Consider the following 19,653-nt stretch of genomic DNA (forward strand, 5'->3'; position numbering starts at 1 on the left):
ATTTGTGTCATTTAAAGTATTTGTTATTGTCGTATTGAAGATACATTTTATTTGCCGATCCTGCACCGTTTTGCCAGGATTAATAAATCAGAATTGCTCGTAGTGCATTTATTATTTGGCTCTCTTGTGTTTTCCCAATTTTCTATACAGGAGAGGTCAGAATTTGTGCAAAATTGGGTGGCGCTCAACTAATCATTTCTAGTAACTACCAAAGATCAGAACTTATGTTATATGCCCAAACGAACAAACCGCTGTGGAAGATTCTCATCTCGAGCCCTTCTTTTAATTAAGAATCTGAGCTAGCTGGCCGTTTATGCGGCGGGGTTTGAGTTTTACAGCGCCGAACTAACCTCATGTTATATACAGCATAACTAAGTACAATGAGGTGCAGTTATGAAAACCAAGCAACACAAAAGAAAAGAAAACGAAAGCCTCGAAAAAGAGAAAAATTGTTGAAAAGTGCCTAGTTACTTTATCGACAATATACCTAACATTAATTGGTCGAAAATTACATACATCGTAATCGAATTAAACTAACAATAATTCAGAGACTTTCACCTACGACAATATGTAAGATAAAAGTCAAGGCGATCTAATTTCAGAAGGCGAAGATGGTGAATACAGAGAAGGAGAATAAAATATTTGACCAATAAATTAAAAATGGGAATAATTAAAAACTGGATATCGGAATTTTACTACGATTAGTAAAAAATTATTCCCCCATCGTTTAGCGGATGTTACAACTGTTTAAAAAATAGCCCAAATGATCGTAGATCTGTAATCGTAGTGGTAATAGCCAGTGGACCGCTATTATGTCTCTTTCAGCTATGCATACAAATTTGTATGACCTATTAAAATAACATTTTACACGTTATCCTTGAGTTCAGAGATTATGCTACACATGACATGATACGGATACAATTAACTCGTGTAAATAAATTTTTTTAAAAGCGTGACATTTTTCATAGGTAACACTCCGCCACAGTCTACGCTCGAATTTCCCCGTTTCCCTTTTTCTCCGGCAGGTAATTGTGTCCTTTCGCGACAATTTCGAATACCCATCCCTACAAAATTTAATGTTATTACAGATATAATAAAATCGATAGCTACGTATTTTCCTTCTTCGATAAAAGGTTTCCACTTAAAAGGACAAAATGTAGTAAAAGAAACCGTGTAAGTAATTTCAATGTCGATTTCGAGATCTATTTTTGTTTACACTTTCTTCAAAATTGTAGGTTTGAGTTTCAATCGCTGACTGCGGTCGATTGACTTCACGACGAAATTGATAAAACGCAATTTCTGTAACTGTGCCTTAAGGGAACATTTCTGTTTGCATGTCCCAGTTTGATACTTCGTTAGGTCTTCGTTTCGTTTTGGTAAACGATATATGTAGATTTTAACTTGATATACTAAACGTACCCTGTAATTCAATTAATGTTTCATGTATGAGTAAGGTTTTTATGTACCTTGATTAGCTGAGTATCTTGTATCTGAATGACGTGTGATGATCATGGATGAAGTTGAAGAGGGGACAATACACATAGCTACATTGTGGAAGAGGGACGTGGGTAATAGATTACAGCATAGTAAATGAGACAGCAATCAGATCACCAGCTATGGAGTGTGGAGAATTTCAAAAACCTTAGCGAAGTGACTCAATCGGCTAATACGTGTTTTAATTGCCAGAGATTAGGCCATCATTGACTTGACTGTCCGGAACCAAAGCAATTGTTTCCTGGAATTGTGGCGCAAAGGGCGTTACGGTACCCAGCTGTGCTTTCTAATAGGATGTTAGTTACCTGGATCCCCACTCTTGGATATCGGGTTATCTTCCATACTTCCGGGAATGTACACGGTGTCCCATTTTCGGAACTTTATAGAGTATCACCGTTATTGTTGGTGCAAAAAAATAATAATATACACAGCATGTTGTCTTTTGGGTCAGTCATAAAATAGTACAGGGAGTTTTACAGAGTGAGATAGGGGACAAAAAAAGAAACTCATTTGATCTAGTTACCTGCGGACGTACTATTGACAAATGAATGTAAAACATTTGATTTTGAAAATGTTTTTAGATAATTTGTAAAAGTATTGAGTGTGACACGTCATTATTTTTCTTTTTTTGTCCTCTATCGCATTGTGTAAAAACCCAATATGGCGCCCATAAGAAATAAGAAAATAGTACCCTGTAACTTTTCTGTTTTTCGGTAATTACTCAGTTATTTTCAAAGATTTTTTAAAAATTTCAAATGCGTTTTATTAGTCACAAAAAGGTAAAATTTTGCCCCCATTCAACCTACACTGTATCTCTCACCGTTACGGAGATCTAAATGGTGGGTCAAGAATTTGAACTAACCGGTACATACAATGAAAACAGTCGCTCGATTACGGTTGGTCGAGATACGGTGGAAAATGGAAAAAATGGCAATTTCAGAATGAACCTATATTTCCTTAGTTAAAAGAGATACAGAACAATTTTTAATACAGAAGTTTCCTTAAAGAACTATTACATTTAACCTCATTTTTCTAAACATCTAATATTTCTTTCAAAAAAATTCCATATTACTTTTTAAAAAAAAAAAAAAATTAGAAAAATTCAGGTTTTTTAAAATTTTTTTTTGTATTTTTTAAATCTCTTGAACTATTTTTAATCTTTTTAATAGTTGTTGATTTTTTTCCCTGGTGTGTTATATTTTTGAGGTGAGAATTAATATGCTATCTTTTAGATTAAAATATACAGAATGTTCCATTTACAAAAATGAGGTTAGGTATGATAATTTTTTTTACCCGACCCTGTATACTCATTTTAAAAACGGATGATTATTCAACAATCGTAAAGAAACTTTAGTATGAAACATTTTTCTGTTTCTCTTTTAATTACGAAAATATAGGGTCATTCCGAAATTGACAATCTCTGAATATATTTATATGTTTATAGTAATTACCTATACTACTTTTTTGATAGCACTTTCACGGAGATAAAATGTCGAAAGTGGGACTCCCTGTACTGGGTTATTCATTATATTTTGACCTCCCTCTCCCTTCTAACTTATTTTCTATTAAACTTTGCAAAAATAAGTTTAATACAAAAGTTGAGCAATTTTCCAAATTTGGTAATATTAATTACACAAGGGTGTAAACAATCCACCACCCCCAACTTGAAAATTGTAAATGGAACACCCTGTATTTTATTCGATTTTTAGAATCTATGTTCAGTTATTTGTCTACGTTAAGCTATATTGTAACGTAAATTTAATTACGTGATTTATTTATTTACAATAATTAACTAATAATAAATGTGTAACAGTATTAGAATAGAAAATGGATTAATTTATAGAAAACCCCGGTTCCTCTCAAAAGTTCTTGAACGCTCTCGAATATTCTAGAACAAACACGTCATATTTCGAGAAAAGAATACGTCACATTCGCCTTAGTTTCTTATCGCTAATGACTAATCTTTCATGGCGCCTCTATGTCTATCGGGATTTCTAGAAAATGCACTTCAATATTTATCGTTGGCCGTTTTTGAGATAAATGCATAAATAACATATTCGCTTTTGTATGGCTAACTACGTTTTTACAATTATTAAAATGTGCTATTTCACGTTTTTCTGCTCAGACTATACCTTTAAAACCTCCAATTGGGTTGTTTCGAGTAGATCGAGCTATAGCCCAATATATTTTGGGTTCTTACTGGCCTAAATAAGTTCTGTAGCCATATCGTAATGTTGCCACCTGGCCCGTCTGGTTGGAATGGAGGGCAAGTTAGTTTTTCATAGTAGTTGCTTTACTCTGCTTAGCGGAACACACTAGTAACACGCATTGCAGGTATGGCGCGGGTTTGAAAGCTTTTACAGTTTATGAAGGTTCTTAAAAATATGAAAATGCGAATGGAAGATCCAGGCTCTGCAGAAGATTTTGAGGATTACGAATACTTGTTTTCTCCAATCGTACAAGTTTTCTTATCGCTGCGTAAGCTAATTAGTTTCAAGATAAGTACGTGTTATTGTTAAAGTAAGCAGATGCTAATTCTTTGGAAGGCGCAGTATTTTCTAAGGAAGGAGGAACAAAAGTGAGAAAGGGAAATTGTTTTAAACTTTGGTGGTGGAAATTTAAAACGTATCCGTTTGTTTTGGAGTATTGCCGTATTTGAGCGTAATTGAAAAGACAGTCAAGTTTATCAATGAAAGCTCTAAATTAAGTTTACAGTCTCGGTTTGATCTTTGTGGTCAAAAAATATTTTCGAACAACCCAGCAGATATATTTATATATTTATATTTATTGTCCCTCTTGGTCTAGGCCCTCAACAGGCTTACGCCCAATTACAGAGTGATCCGCATATTGCTTTTTAGAGGTGCCCCTGCAGAAGGTCTTAAGTTGTTCTATACTACTCCGGTATTTACCTTACGAATTAGGAAAACTGCAGGTAAACCTAATTCGGAGTAGCCGGCAGAATACTCGAAACTGATCTAAGGAAATTCCCATCTCTGCCACAGATGAAAAATTCACCTCAACTCAGGTTCGAACGCCCGACCTCCGGTTTTGTAGCCCGACGTAAGCTACAAAACCTGTGCAGATTGTCCTCTATTATGTAATTTAAGCATTACTTTTGTAACGGATGGTCGCTTTAGAGTTAAAAAAGTAGATTTATTTTTGAATTTGTATTTTGTTCAAAATGTTCCGCTTTATAATGAATTTGAACTAAGATATGTCTGGCGATAACCAGCGATAGCGAGAATTGTACTGCGGAAAGCGAACGCGGTTGTCACGATCCCTTGGGACCTAACAGTTTCGTTCCGTTTTGTTAAAAGTCGAACACGCGACGAAAATGCAGGTTTACTATTCGTTTAGGAGGATTCGCTATAGGGCCCGTTTCGGTATTTCTACCGGGCGAGGTTCAAATAGTGAAGGTAGTGAGAGAGCGCGAGATTCTGACTTGAGTTTTCGAGACGAAACGTACTAATTGTACGCGTTAAAGAATTAAAATTCTGAGCTGGCTTTAGCGAGAGATCCGTACACGGTCTGTCCGTGAATTTTTCTACCGTTGAAGATTCCGCGAACAATCGCTTACCATTTTAATTTACGGTCTAAATTCAAGACCCAAAACGTGCCAATGGTGAGTGAAATTAGTACTTCAATTTACGGAGTCAACTGTAACATTGAAGCGGTCTGTTTCCATATTTACAAGGGAAGCGGCATTTTTCGGGGAGAGATAAGACAAATTGTAACTAGAAGAGAGTATTCCCAACGTCAAATAATGTGAGCTATTTTAAATTTTTTGTTTTATATAAAATAATGGTCGTTTATTTTTAGCAATTTGCATGTTACATTTTGATATTCTTAAAGGAATCGACCCACGAAAATTATTTGCATGAACAGATTTTGTATTATACGTATTGATAAAAATCAAAATCCAAGATTGAGATATGCGGTTAATTTCAGTGACACCATTCCTTTGGTTGGATCAAAATTTCAGAAAGGGTTGTATATTGCTGACCCTTTAATTTTGGGTCGCATGCAAAACACCTTAAACCGAACTAGCTCTTTAATGAAATTCCTCTCAGTACACATCCGCACCTCGGCACAATAAAAAAATTCGACTTTAGATTCCTACTTCCCAACAAACAATGGTCCAGATCAAACTCTTTAAGCTCAAAAAATGTCATTTACCAAATTTTGAAAGAACTTGATCAACAAAATTAATCGTAATTGAGCATGAGACATCTCTGAATCGTTAAAAGATCGAATAAACACATGACTTTTGACATTCTGCGACCACAAATGAAATGAACATAAAATCATATTTAACAAAATTGGGCCACATTGTCCGAATAAACAAAACCCGCATATGCATTCGATTACAAATTACACACATCAAAAAAGCTTAAGATTACTTAATCCCAATAAAATAACAACGAAACAATGTAACTAACTCTGCCACCAACTTAAACGTAGACACGCGTGTTTTCTCCATTTTCAAAACAACATAAACGACAACTTGGCCTCGCAATTGACAGACTGCTTCTTCAAAGGACCGCAACTCGGTCTCGAACTTGGGAAATAGCATTTTTCTCACGAACGGCACCCCGGCCTCAAACTTAGCAGAACGCCGACTCCACTATTTAAACGGGCTTCCCTCTTTAGCATCAACATTTCTTAACCAACTAAGACCCTTCGTAAATTGACAAGCCAGGCAAGAACTTGCGGCAGGAAGCGTGTTTTGGTACGTACGCGAATTTTCATTTGGAATTATCTAATCATAAATATAACATTTCTACGAAAAAACATTTTTTTACGATTAAAAAGCGACCTTATCTCTAGACAGTTACATTAATTTTTTACAAAATAAATGAAACACCCAATAAATCAAGTCGGAGCTGTCAAAAATGCATTATAAAACAAAACTGATAACAGAAATTCAGATAAAAACGTTCTCAACCTTAATTTTAAGATATGCGCAGAATAGGTAAAATCGTTTTGTGTTTATTCGTAAATAATCCCATGAAATATTAGTTGTAATGAGCACTTGATTAATAATTAAACCACCCGCATATCATCCCAAGTGTCTGGACCTAAACCCACATTGTTTACACAGGAATATATATGTTAAAACAGGAAAATGTACCAATAATTCATTGCGCCAAAGATAAGGAGCAAATTTAGCGTTAACGAGGAAGAAATTGCAATTTTTTTTTTATTTCTTTGTATAAATCCAGCTAATACACAATCAGAAGGGTGAAAGAAAAATGGAATGAATGGAATATATTCAATCAACTAAAGTCATATGTGTCTTTATTGAAGTTCAATCAAACCAGAGTATTAGATTTGGAATCTCAAATTTCAAGAGGAGATAAGAGGCCCAAATTCCACAAGGTAGGGGGTTTAAAAACTAATTTTATTACTGAGCTAGCCGTGGATAAATGAAAAATGGATTGAAAATGTAACTAAACCACTTTACCGCGTACCCTTTCGTGATTTTGGCTAATTTCCGCCCACCATTAGAAAGCGGACACATACAACGAAAAAATGAGCTTTAAGGTATTGTACTAAATTTGTAAGATCAATCTGTTTATCAGAGCACGGATTCGATTTTCTTCTGTTAAGGATGAAGTATTTTTCGTAAGCCGACGGAATGGCAATTTTCCAAAAAGAGGCTGATAACAGTCGGAGACTTGTGTCAAACATCAAGACAAATAAGCGCGCTTCAAATAATACTAAGCACATTATAATCAGACGTCGTTTGCTGAAACACCTCTATTAATTAGCTACATGCTTACTCAATTGGCCTTGTTAAAATTCCTAAATTCGGAAGTCCAGTAATACTCATAGTTCCCGCGTCAATAATAGAAACCACGGTAAAAACTAACGCACAGAGCGCATAATAACGAGATTACCCACAAACGTATTGTACATATATATTGTATGTGATTGCCTGATTACGTTTCCTTTTACAACGTTGCTTAACATTAAAAATTTGTGAAAATCAAATAAAAGAAAGCCCAGAAATTATTATGCCACGCTCGTCGCGAAAACACATCAGTGAATGTAAATGGCGCTGATAGAAAAAATACACAGAAAGGGGGCGCAAAAGTTGTTATGGTAAATCAAAATTAGCATTTCAAAGTGTCGAAAACGTTACAGTTGATTATATTTGGACTGCGCGATAATAAAAACTTGATTTGTTTGGAGTTTTACAGTTATCCTTTAATTAAAACCGCTTTTAAGTCGTGAAAAAAAGTTTTCTAATCTAAATATCAAAAGGTGTGTTAAGGCAGACTGAATAGTTTTACCTTGCCTTATGCAAGAGTCGAGATATAAATTTGAGAAAGTCTGTAATTAGTAAATGTTTTAAGAGGTCCCACCTCTCCTATCCTTTGTTCTATTATGAATCATAATGTAGATGTCAATATTGCAAACTCGCTCCAAAGTCGATACACGCCGGCGACGTAGAGGGATCGAATTTGTATTTGCCTTTCACTATCGCGATTTAAGTAAGGATCTCGTTCCTCTAATTTTGATGAATTCCGTTCCTTTCTTTTATAATCGGCGCGACTTCCTACTTTCCTTGTTTAGGCTGCGGTTGTGTAAATTACATAAGAGACTTGTTTATCGCGTTTCCAATCGGTTTGCAAAAATGATAATTAGAAAAAAATTTATACACCATTTAATTGCGTTATTATGTCACCTTTGACGTATAACTCTTCAGAAATTGAACGTTGATTGAGTGGTAAATCGCGGATTTATACCTACCTACTCGGATAACTTTTCGCATTCAAAAGTGGGTTAAAAGCTGACAGTAACGGGTTTCTGAGTGTTATTTTTTTCACAAATTACAATGACATTTTAATCGCCGCCCAACATTTATTTTTCAAGCTTCTGTATTGGTTTCCAATTGATGTACTTTTAGACAAATAAATTGTGCACAACCCGAAGCGCATTCTTAATATCCCACTAACTTACTTATTCAATGCTTACATGTAAAGATGTCGGACGCCATTCCAAAGGGTATTTCACTCGGGAATGTTTGTGTACACGTTCGGGATACTACACAAGGAATTGTAGAACAATGAGTAGAAATGAAAGGCATTACAAAGGGATTGAAAGCCATTAACGCTAAGAATGCATACATTGATTAGTATTTTGTTCTGGATAACATACAGTGTTCTGCAACAGTGGGTCAGTCTTTCCTAGCACACACTGGTAGAAAATATCAAAAAACCATTTGTGCAAATGTCAACCATAGATGGTTGAATGTACAGGGTGTCCCATTTTTTAACGGAACACCCTGTATATTTTTAGTTGTTTCGATTATTTGCTCCAAGTGCACTTCCTATTTCGCAGTAAAATAAGAGTAATTAAAAAGGTACATTTCGAAAAAGAAAAACTAGCCTTTTTAAGTAATTTTATTTTACTACGAAATAAGTACACTTGCAGCAAATCATAAATTTATGGCACTTGGTTAGTGTCTGGCATTATTTAATTTTTTATTATCACGGCCTCCTCCTATTTATAAATATGTAATTAATTAATGTGTAATGAATAGTTATGGCACTTTGAAAAATAGAAACTTTACAATTTTTTTGTGAACACCCTGTATCACTAAAATCAACTTTCTCATCACCATTTATTCAGATTCACATTATTGATCAAATGTGTTTGTTAACTTTAACAAGGTCGCTACGATTTTGATCAAAGTGGGGGTGGCTTATATACAGGGTGTTTTTTTGGGAGCTTTAGTTAAAAGTTTCTGGGAAAGTAAAATAGGTAGGATTTTGAAAATTTGTACTTAGGTGTTACTCTGAAGGCCGAATCGATGTAAAATATTTTCAAAATGGCCGCGCTTCCGGAAACACCGGAAGTAGATAGTAACTTCGTTATTTTAAATGGCAACCCCTATTTTTTATTGCATTTTTGGATTCTACGTGAAATTTCAGTTCTTTTGATACCCATACAAGATAGTCGTATTACAATAGGTCGCATTGTAACACTTGTCTTTCAATATACTATAGATTTCGTCACAAGCATCCAGTTTTACAGCGCATCTTGACATCTAACAATTGTTAAGACATGGACCTACAAAGGATTTAAAATGTGACCGGTGTGATATTGCCACCAAGTACAAATCCACTTTTTAAACGCATTTGTTAATACACAGGACCAGTAAGAATTACAAATGCGCTTGGTGTGAACTAGAAAGCATGTGTTGGGGAAGGTGAGGCGAAAGGTGTAGTAGAAAAGTCTGGGGTTGGTGAAAGAAAAAGTAAAGTGAGATAGGATAAAGCAGAGTATACGAACATTTTGCAAGCAAAACCTAGGATACAGAGCAAGAAGAAGACTTAACAGATGACAAGATGGAGGATCAAAAGAAATATAAAAGATTCCCAATCATTGAAACAAAATAACCAAAATCATTGGATTTGATTTGATTCTTTAAGTAAATACCATACAAGATCTGTTTCTGCAAATAATTCTCACAGTTCGGTTTCTTTACAAGTATCCATATTTCTTAAAATCAATTTTTTATGCAAATTCCTATGCCGTTGGATACGTAATCATATTTATCGCACAAGGTCGTTACTGTTAGCGATGCGAAATTCAGTTTATATTTAAAGAGCGCGACTCCAATTTGAAAATGTTCCCTCGCGTAAATTTTATCATTCATAAATGAGCGGCCTTACTACAAATTAGGCCAACGTCCAATTTTAATGCAAAATTAAGTTTGCAGGTTGCAAGTAACTCGCACTGTCACCAATTTTTCAAAAGGAGTTCCTTAACGATGCTATTGAAAAAAAAACATAGCAGCGACGTTCATGTTTTGAATTTCCCACTCAAAATAAAAACACTTTTCGTTACTTGATCATTTTTTAAATGACAACTTAGCGTACCTACGATACACACGAAAATATTGTAATTATGCGAAATGATAAAATCCTCATCGAATAATACGTGCAAACCCTTATAAAGGCAATCCTCATCTGCTGTCTAAAAATCCCAGCACACACGGTTTAGCCAATGGTTACCTCAAAATGACACCTTGTTATCGCTTTTTATTTCCAGGCGCACTTTTGCTCATGTTCGCTATGAAGCGGCACATGAGAAAATTTCCGTGTTTACCAAAATACAAACTCAAAACCAAATTTTTCAAAACGGATAAATCGACCACTTGTTACACAGAGAGCCAATACTACTAAATGTTTGTACTCTGTTAATTGGTCCTTGGAACTTCGGGTGTCGTCTAACCATGTTACCTAGTACCTTATATTCGCTTTCTACTCAGTTTGGTCCATCATCTAGTTAGCTTCTGGTCGTTCATCGGGCCATTTCTCTTGAGCTACTTCCTACACTTTAGAAGTCACTGGTACTTTCCGTTTTTGGATTCGTACTCTATCAATGTCCTCCGTCTTCAAATTGATCTTGCATCGGCTGAAAACTGCTTGCTTTCCGGATGACCATTCCTACGATTTTCGCATCTTCATTGCATACTACAACAGGCAGTGGGAGGTACATGGTATGATGAAAATTAAAAAAGAAATCGAGTGCATATGAATATCGGGGAAACGGAAGTTAAATGTCCAAGCGAGAGGGTGGCAGTGTAGAACAGGTGTGAATAGCTACATGTATCCTGGAACACAAGTAACGAAAGAATGGAAAAGCGCGGTAGAAAGAATAGAGATGGCTAAAAAGGGGTTTAAGTAGGAAAAGATACTACTTGCTGGAGTTGAAGAAAAGGCTAGTGAAGTGTTTTGTTTGGAGGCCTTTCTATATGTCTGTGATGTAACGAAGCAACCGTTTTCGTATAAGAAATTATACCACTTTGCTTGAACACCCGGTACGTTGATGGAATCGAACGGGCGTTTCCTTACGAGAAATCGAAGTGCAGGACCTATGTATTTCTTTCACAGGAGTTGGAAAGATGTGATTAATTTGTTGTGCCGTTTTAGCCGCTGATAAGGATATCAAGATACCGTAACTAATTTGCTGTTTGTAGCCGCTCTCGTTGATATTTAATTTATCTCTGCAGCATTCGAAACCTCTCTCCGATGGAAAAAGGATGCAAAATTAATATTGTATAATTTCAGATCCGTTAATTAATGATTGGCCGATTTTAGTTGCTCAATGGTAATTTAAACCATGAGCTTAAAGCTTGTGACGAGAATTCCAAGTAACAATGGATGGACTACCGAATTTGGAAATTTCAGTCTGGCCATTTGAGGGAGCATAATTATCAGTAGCTAATTAGATGTGTTGCATTAAACTTCGTCTGAATAGATTGTGTTTAGTATCATTGGAAGCGCGCTAATTAATCTTGAATTTTAAGACCAGTACCAAATTTTGACGATGACCAGATGCCGAGAAATTAGTTAAAGAAGTTTGTTCCCTTTTCGCATTTTTTTGGAAATTTTATATAACGTAATAGCATGTTTTAAATGGGGTGTAAAATTAATAAAAATGCCACAATGCGAAGTACGTAAAGGGCTTACTTTGTAAGTGCACAATGGAAAATTGGTTTCTCGAACGTCAACGAGAACGGTTATAAGAATTTAGTGTAGAGGATAAGTTGACAGCGGTACCTACCAAATTGAAATATCACTTCTACACTGTATCGGTGCATGCGATTTTGTTTAAACAAGAATTATGTGGAACACTGAAAAACACGTGACAAAAATCGGTGGTTAGGTTTAAATCCTACGAGCGCGTTAGTATTTTGCGGGAGGTTTCTAAAGTGGCATCGTTATTTGAAACGTGCGCGAATTTCAATTCTACACATTCACATTCGTTTTCGTTTCGCAATGAATTCCTTAATTTGGTCTTTGCCAGCATTATAGCACACATATTGGGAAACTGTAACGAACAAAGTTTAATTACATGAGTAATACTACGTTCAACTCCCTGTACATTACATTTGCTGAATAAGACCTATGTCGTGAATATCAACCCACACTCTACAGCAAGTGATGGACCGATTTGGAGATGTGCCGCTTTATACGAATAGTAGCCGCGTTACAGGTAGAAGCCTCCTGGTGGCGCTCGAGATTTCCGTACCGGTCCGCCGCCATCCCATCATTCAAAGGGAATATTAAAAAGTAGCCCTGTTTTCATCAAATGCGTATACGGGTAATTTCGTATTGAAAATTATCGCTTAAATTTATACAATTACAAACGAACGTTTCTGGGGAGCAAATTATAATTAAAGTTTCGATTAATGAAAAACTTTCCCAATGAGATCAAACATTTTCATTTCCATATTGTCGAGCTGTGTCTTCTTTTCCAGGAAAGGAACGCTAATTATGGTAACGTAATCTTTTTTCGATTTGTATAAAAAATAATGATAGGTAGAAATTGCAATAGAGATAATTGTATTGAAAGTAGTCAGACAATTCTCAAAGAAGCCGATATTGGTAAATGGGTCGAAAAGGGTAAAATTTTATCGGGGGTAAATACACAAAAGCCTGATTTTTAACCGGATAATTTTATTTTTATACGAAAGTTGCAACGGAAAAAATTGAAATCAAAAGCGTGAAATTTGTGTCAATAATGAGGTTACCCATGCATTCCCATTCGATCTCCAGTACTCCGTATAGTCTCTAGACTGCAAATACTAAAGACATTGTACAGTGGGAATGGCCCATAATAGATACTTGGACAGTAGGTACCACACCAGGCGCGTGTTTTGGGGTCTTACGTATATGAAGGAGATAAAGAAATTAAAAAAAAAAACTATTTCATGAAAATATTTGACTGGAATACATTGGAGATTAAGTGGGCTGCTTATACGAAATTTTATGATTACCATGAAAATGTCACTTGAAGTTTGTTTATAAAAATCACCGTTTTTCGAAATAAAATGAATTTGGTTGAGAAAGATAATAGACCGTCCATTCAGTGGTTTGTTGCAGAAGTAGAAGAAAAGTCGCTACATACAGAATCCAGTAAGGCTATTACAATAATAATATCAAGATTTCTTGGAAACCCCAAGAATAGTATACACTTGAGACCATGCACTTTAGGGGGACTCTGAAATTGAACTTTTAATTAATGTATTAACGATTTTTAGTAGGTATTGTTTATATTTAGTAAATGTTTTATTAAGAATAAATTTTTCTTTGTGCTGATTTTTTTACCGGTCCCGATTTATTTAATATAAAATGCGAAAATAAGAGATTTATTTGTCTATTTCTGAGCTAAACGATCCTAGAAATTCCCAAAAAAGGACCGGGTATAGAAAGCTGTGAACAAAGAGGTGGAATAAGAGCTAAATAAGCCACTAGCTATCAAATTGGACTGTTTTGTGATTTATTCCTAAAAACGCAACAGGGCGAACAATTCGGATTAACGTAAAAATCTACACTTGTAACTGTTAGGTTAATAAAATGTGTTCCGCAAGGATCCAATTTAGGGCCCTTAAAACTGTACTGCTAAATGTTTCGTACAACGCGCACTAAACTATAAAATGAGAATAAGCGTAGACGCGCTGTGATAATATTAATAATTAAATAAATTCAAAAGAAGGGGGTCACATCAACAATTTATTAAATAGATCAAGTAGACCATTAAAAACAAACAGCAAATCTCGTACAATGTAATTAAAAGCAAATTCATCATTACATATATACCACAAGAGATGGCTATTTATGGGTTCAATTACATTAGAACCTCCGTAATTAAGTCGTGCACTCAATTCTCTTAAGAGAAAACAATTATAAACAAAAAGTGTTGCGCTCATGTTAATTAATAATTGTTACTAATTAATAGAAAGCATACTATTCTTCATTCCTCAACACCTGATTTATTTCGCAATTTAAATATTTATTTTATAATATGTGACCCCGTTTTTTTTATCGCATATTTGCATACACTGTGTGTAATTTTATCGGAAATGTTAATTGCCTTTTTTATATTTTTTTTACATTTCCTCATGAGTCGTCATTTAGATAGTGTTTCTACAACAAAGTTTATTTAATAAAAATGTTTAATTAGCGAAAATTGACTGAAAAAAGGCGTATTTCCTTTTTGATTGTCCTAAGTGCAGAAGAGTAGCGTCCGGTGGTGTATCCTAAGAGTACACATATACTTGCATGATGAACGTTGTACCCGAAAATACGCAAATGAAGGTGTGGTGTGCAAAAGTTTGGTACAATGAAGCATAACGGGGGAGTACATAAAATGTTTGTTAGCGAATGTGCAAATTTTACTACTATCTTTGGTCTTTGATCAATGAAGCTTCACCGCAAACCAAGTTGCAAGATAATTTCCTTTCATTTAGGATTGATTAATTGAATTGAATATGTAAAAATTTGCAAATAGCTTTTACCGGATTTCCGAACGGCTACTCTTACTGCTAGCTTACTATTTTACTTTAAAAGGTGACGGTTTTTATCAGCTTGGATTGTGTGACATACTCCAATACAAATTCGCGTCTCCGTAGATAATCGGTCCTGAAGACTAACACTTATCCGCTCGCTCTATGTATCTCGAAAGGTTCTTTGAGGGGAGAAGGGCGAGAGGAAAAAAGTATTCCAAAGAATAGCAGAAAATGTATTCTGATTCAAAAATTGTAACAGTAGGTATTAAATATTGTTGTGTAAACAACGTCATGTAAACGTAGTCATTTCGGTCAAAACATCAAAAATAATGACGCAACACCCTCTATATGAGATTATTTCAATTGATTAAGTAAATCTGGGGGATTATTTATAAAATAAACACAAAGGTAGTTCGTTTCATTTGAATTTGTTTTTGCGTATTTGTTCTTCCTTTTAGAAAATTTGTTTTTAAAGTGTAATTCTGTTTACGCTTTTGTAATGATTCAATTCAGATACGGTGTTAGAGTAAGGTCTTGAGTAAGACACATCTGGTCGTTTGAGATAAGGATTCTTTTCAGCGAAAATTAATTGCCGGACGTGTTTGATCGCTGTTAAGGGATAACGAAGACAGATGATTCGAAGCACTGCGCGTTTCATATAAGAGAAGCGCCATCATACTCATTAGAAAGCTAGTGCATCAATAGTTACCTATACCACAGATCTACACATACACAGATTGCTAACCTTATGCATTTTTTTGGGAAACAAATTTAGGTATACTTAAAAGCGCCCTCTATTGCGGAGCAGTATAAACACGTATCGTTTAAAACTGTAATATGACGCTTATGGATTTATGCGTTAGATGTCGCTGAAACAACATTAAAGTTTGCACAATTCGAATTCCTTAATATTCGTATTATTACAGTGGTATGATATGATAGGAGGTACGTTGAGCCATAATTGTTTAATTTAACACTGGAGCTACTCATTCGTCGTAAGGGAGTTATTAAAAGCGGGTCCCTGTGGTCACAGATACACACGAACATAGGGCAGGTTCTTAAAGAATCGTGAAGGTTTTTTGAAGTTGGCGGAAACTATTTGCGGCTTTAAAGGTCTTGACAGATTACTAACCGCAAAGGCATACTTGAAAACTATGTATATCTCTGCCATCATTAACGTTACACTCTTTACCACGTCGATAAGATATAAGATAGGGAGGTTATTTTCGAAAAGTTGATAGTTTTCCAGTTGTAAGCACAAAACTGCTAAAAAAATATCCTTTTCAACTTTTTTGTATTTTTTTCAATGTTGCGTCATGAAATTTTGTTAGCAAACCTCGGATTCGGATTCGGCACCCCAAAAAACATATAGAATAAAAGAAATCAAAACTACCCCACAACTTTCCTGGTAAAAATACAATTAAACTGGATTATATGCACATTTTACCGCTTTAAATTTTTTGCAGCGACATCTAATGCATAAATCCATAAGCGTCATATTACAGTTTTAAACGGTACATGTTTCTACTGCTCCGCAATAGAGGGCGCTTTTAAGTATTTGTTTCCCTCGGAAAGGATCAGAACAATCATCAGAGGGGTGAAGTACAGCACAAGGCAGATTACACCAACAAGGACGAAAGTCGCAAGGAACATTTTGCTTTACTTTAATGTGATTTTTGTGGTACAAAATACGAGCCTACACTTTGCACAAGTAGCAGATATTTCCCGATATAAAAGTCGATTACTTTAAAGAAGTACATTAAATTCAAACTTCGCCGGGTACGGATAACGCGGGATAATTAAACTTAAACATCGAAGTAAAATATTACAAGCAGTTATTTGCGTTAGTTTAAATCCAATTACGACGGCGATTTGCTTCCTAATTATATTAAGTTGGTACCTTTTTAGATAAACTTCATCTATTAACAAAAGTTACTTGGTTATTATAACTTAGTTAAGTACACACTTACATCTACCTTCCTTGTTAGTAAGTTTATGCAGAGTTTCCGCATGCTAAAAAGCGAGACGAGAAACTATTTATTGCATACATGTAATTATATCGACTCGAATTTAAATACAAACAAGGGCGAATTATAAATAGAATCTCGTTAATTGCAATTTGCTTAGAATATCTCAAGGAAGAAAAACGAAGACTAATGACGAACGAACGCTGCTGCGAGAAACTCGTAAATTTGATTATGAGATATGGACTGTTGTACTGTTTTAATACAAAGTTCGAGAATGGATAGCGGTGATCAAAATTGCTTTAATTTTCAATTTTCGTGTTTGTTAGAAGAAGAGATTATAAAGAGGCGGCGTGCTGAGTTCGGGAGCTTCCTTCGGGATTGAAATTCCCCTAATAAATAGTTTGAGAGGATACATTTGATGAAAGGGATTTATGTAACATTATCAAAAGTTTGTAGGTTAGGAAACATTGTTACACGAGGACCTTTACAAATGCGGCCTCGAATACAACGTCTCATTTCGATTTTTCACAGGGCTCCAGTGAATTTCGAAAACTCTGATTCGCAATTTACTCTAGATCGACGATTTACACTCATATGCAAATACGGCAAACTTCCTGTTGGCCATCCCAAACTCTACGCGGATAAAGAGTGCAAGATCTACATCCGCGAAAAGTGTGATTCGATCGGAGCCATTAAAAAACCTGCAAAAACAACCAATGCCCATGAAGGGTACGGGTAAACTGGGTAGCTTTTCGGAGCGCCGACTTTCGGAGGTGCCAAACTTAGATAGGGTCTTTCCAGTAAAAATTCTGACCTTTACATGAAACAAAAATAAAATTTTCATAGGATCTAGCTCTAGGATAGCCATTATACATGTCACAAGCGCAGAATTGTAGAAGCTTTAGGTCAGGAAAGATTTCCCCTCCCTCATGGATTAGGTGTATTTGTACTTAGATACGTCTACGCCCGTTGAAGGTTACATCGTGCTATTTACACCAAAAAACAACAGTTCATTTCGGGCTGTACCCACACGCACAAAGTTGGTTTTCTCCAATGAAAAAAAAACAATGATACTACGCTGCAATTCTGGGAAAATACTGAAATTTATAACACACGAGCGCGAATTTCTTTATTTATCACTTCGGCGTCGACCCTGAGACTTAAATTAAACACAATTCAATCTGCTTGTATAGCAAACAAAAGTCTCGAAAGATCATAATATATTTCATGGGAAGAATTCGTCACATCCGCTTTCATTCCTTATCGTCGGTGGCTAATCCTTTATCGACTTGGTGGCGACTTGATGGCGCCTTGATATCGCTCTAAAAAATTCGCTACACTATTTTCAAAAGTCTTTGGAATAGCAAAGTAGGATAAATGATGATGGATCGGAAGGGATTCAGTATTATGAAGATTCGCCGAAAATATTAGTCCTGAGTGTTACCCATTACTCATTATTACTTCAAGACTAAAAATTCTCATGGAAAAAATTGAATTTGAAAGGGAAGAACATCAAAGCAGTAGAAAAGAGGGGGGGGGGGGGCAAGCTTAAAACTGTACACCTGATCAATGCTAAATCGCCTCGAATGCATTTATTCAGTTCATTCGGATCTCTCCCTTCTTCGTGAAGACTAAAATATGTTTAAAATCTAGTAGGTATGTGTTTGCTTTAAACCTGGGTATCCGTATGCAAATACGGTAAACTTCCTGATGGCCATCCTAAACTGTACGTGGATAAAAAATGCAAGGCCTGCAAGATCATTGAATTTGCGCGGTAGAAAGTTCGCGCGGAAAACATACCAATGCCGATATGCGTCTGTCGACACTGGCCCTATCTTGAAAACCCACAGCAGGAAAATGAAAGAAAAACGTATCGTGGTGTTCGAGTACACCCGTCTGCAAAACGTAAGCGTACACCGATGCCGAAGGAACTAGGTGTAAATGCGAGAAACGGAATAGGGCATTACAAGTGCAAAATGAGTTTTTGTGTAGTATTCAATGGCGGTGGATAGAAGATCGAGAGACGCTTCGAAATCCACCACGCATAGGAATATACCCTTAGTTGCGCTACCAGGCGTGGTTAAAGGGACGATAGGTACATTAATGTCTGTTTTTTTGCGACTCGGTGTCACGTTGCGGCACTTTTTCGAGGGGATTTTTGTGTTACATAGGACGTTTCTAATTTTCGGAATAAAACCTCCGGTTGCATCCAAGAAATTTTTTAAAACAAAAATGAATCAACCTTAGGGCTCCCATGGGAGCAGTTTGGGACGCCATTTAATTATTCTTAAATTATCTCCTGATTTTAATAAAATTGAGTCAATTAACTGAAGATGGAACTCCGCTTTAATTAAAATTGGCGGGCGGGCGTAGTTAAAAGATTTTTAGTCGAATTTATTTATTTCATTGTGACTTACCATTCAGTTAATTAATTCAATTTAACCCAATTAATTGCGTTGCTTTTGTTGAATTTCATAGTAATTTGAGTGTTTTTGAATTTACACTTTGGTCAACCAATTAAACTAGATTTAATTAACACTTCGAATTTACCCTTTAACGATAGAACTCCCTGCTTGAGTGCATTTAAATTTTCTATAAATTAATTAAAATGGGATCTCATAGGTAATTAACATTTTAAACATTAAATTTGATTGTGATTGAATTACTTTTGCAGTTAGACCTTAAATCATTAAATTAAAATCACAATTCTCGACCTTAACATCTACTTTCTCAAATTATAATTTAGTTTTTTTTAAATATTGTTCTTGATTTATTTAATTTTTTTTTCTAATTTGATTAATTCTCGGGCTGAATTTAGCTGCGATGTAATTAGTCCGATTGAATCTAAATTTGGCCAATTAATTAAAACCCTCGCTCGGTATA

This window comes from Photinus pyralis, unplaced genomic scaffold (assembly GCF_008802855.1).
Source record: "Photinus pyralis isolate 1611_PpyrPB1 unplaced genomic scaffold, Ppyr1.3 Ppyr1.4_LG2, whole genome shotgun sequence".
NCBI lineage: Eukaryota > Metazoa > Arthropoda > Insecta > Coleoptera > Lampyridae > Photinus > Photinus pyralis.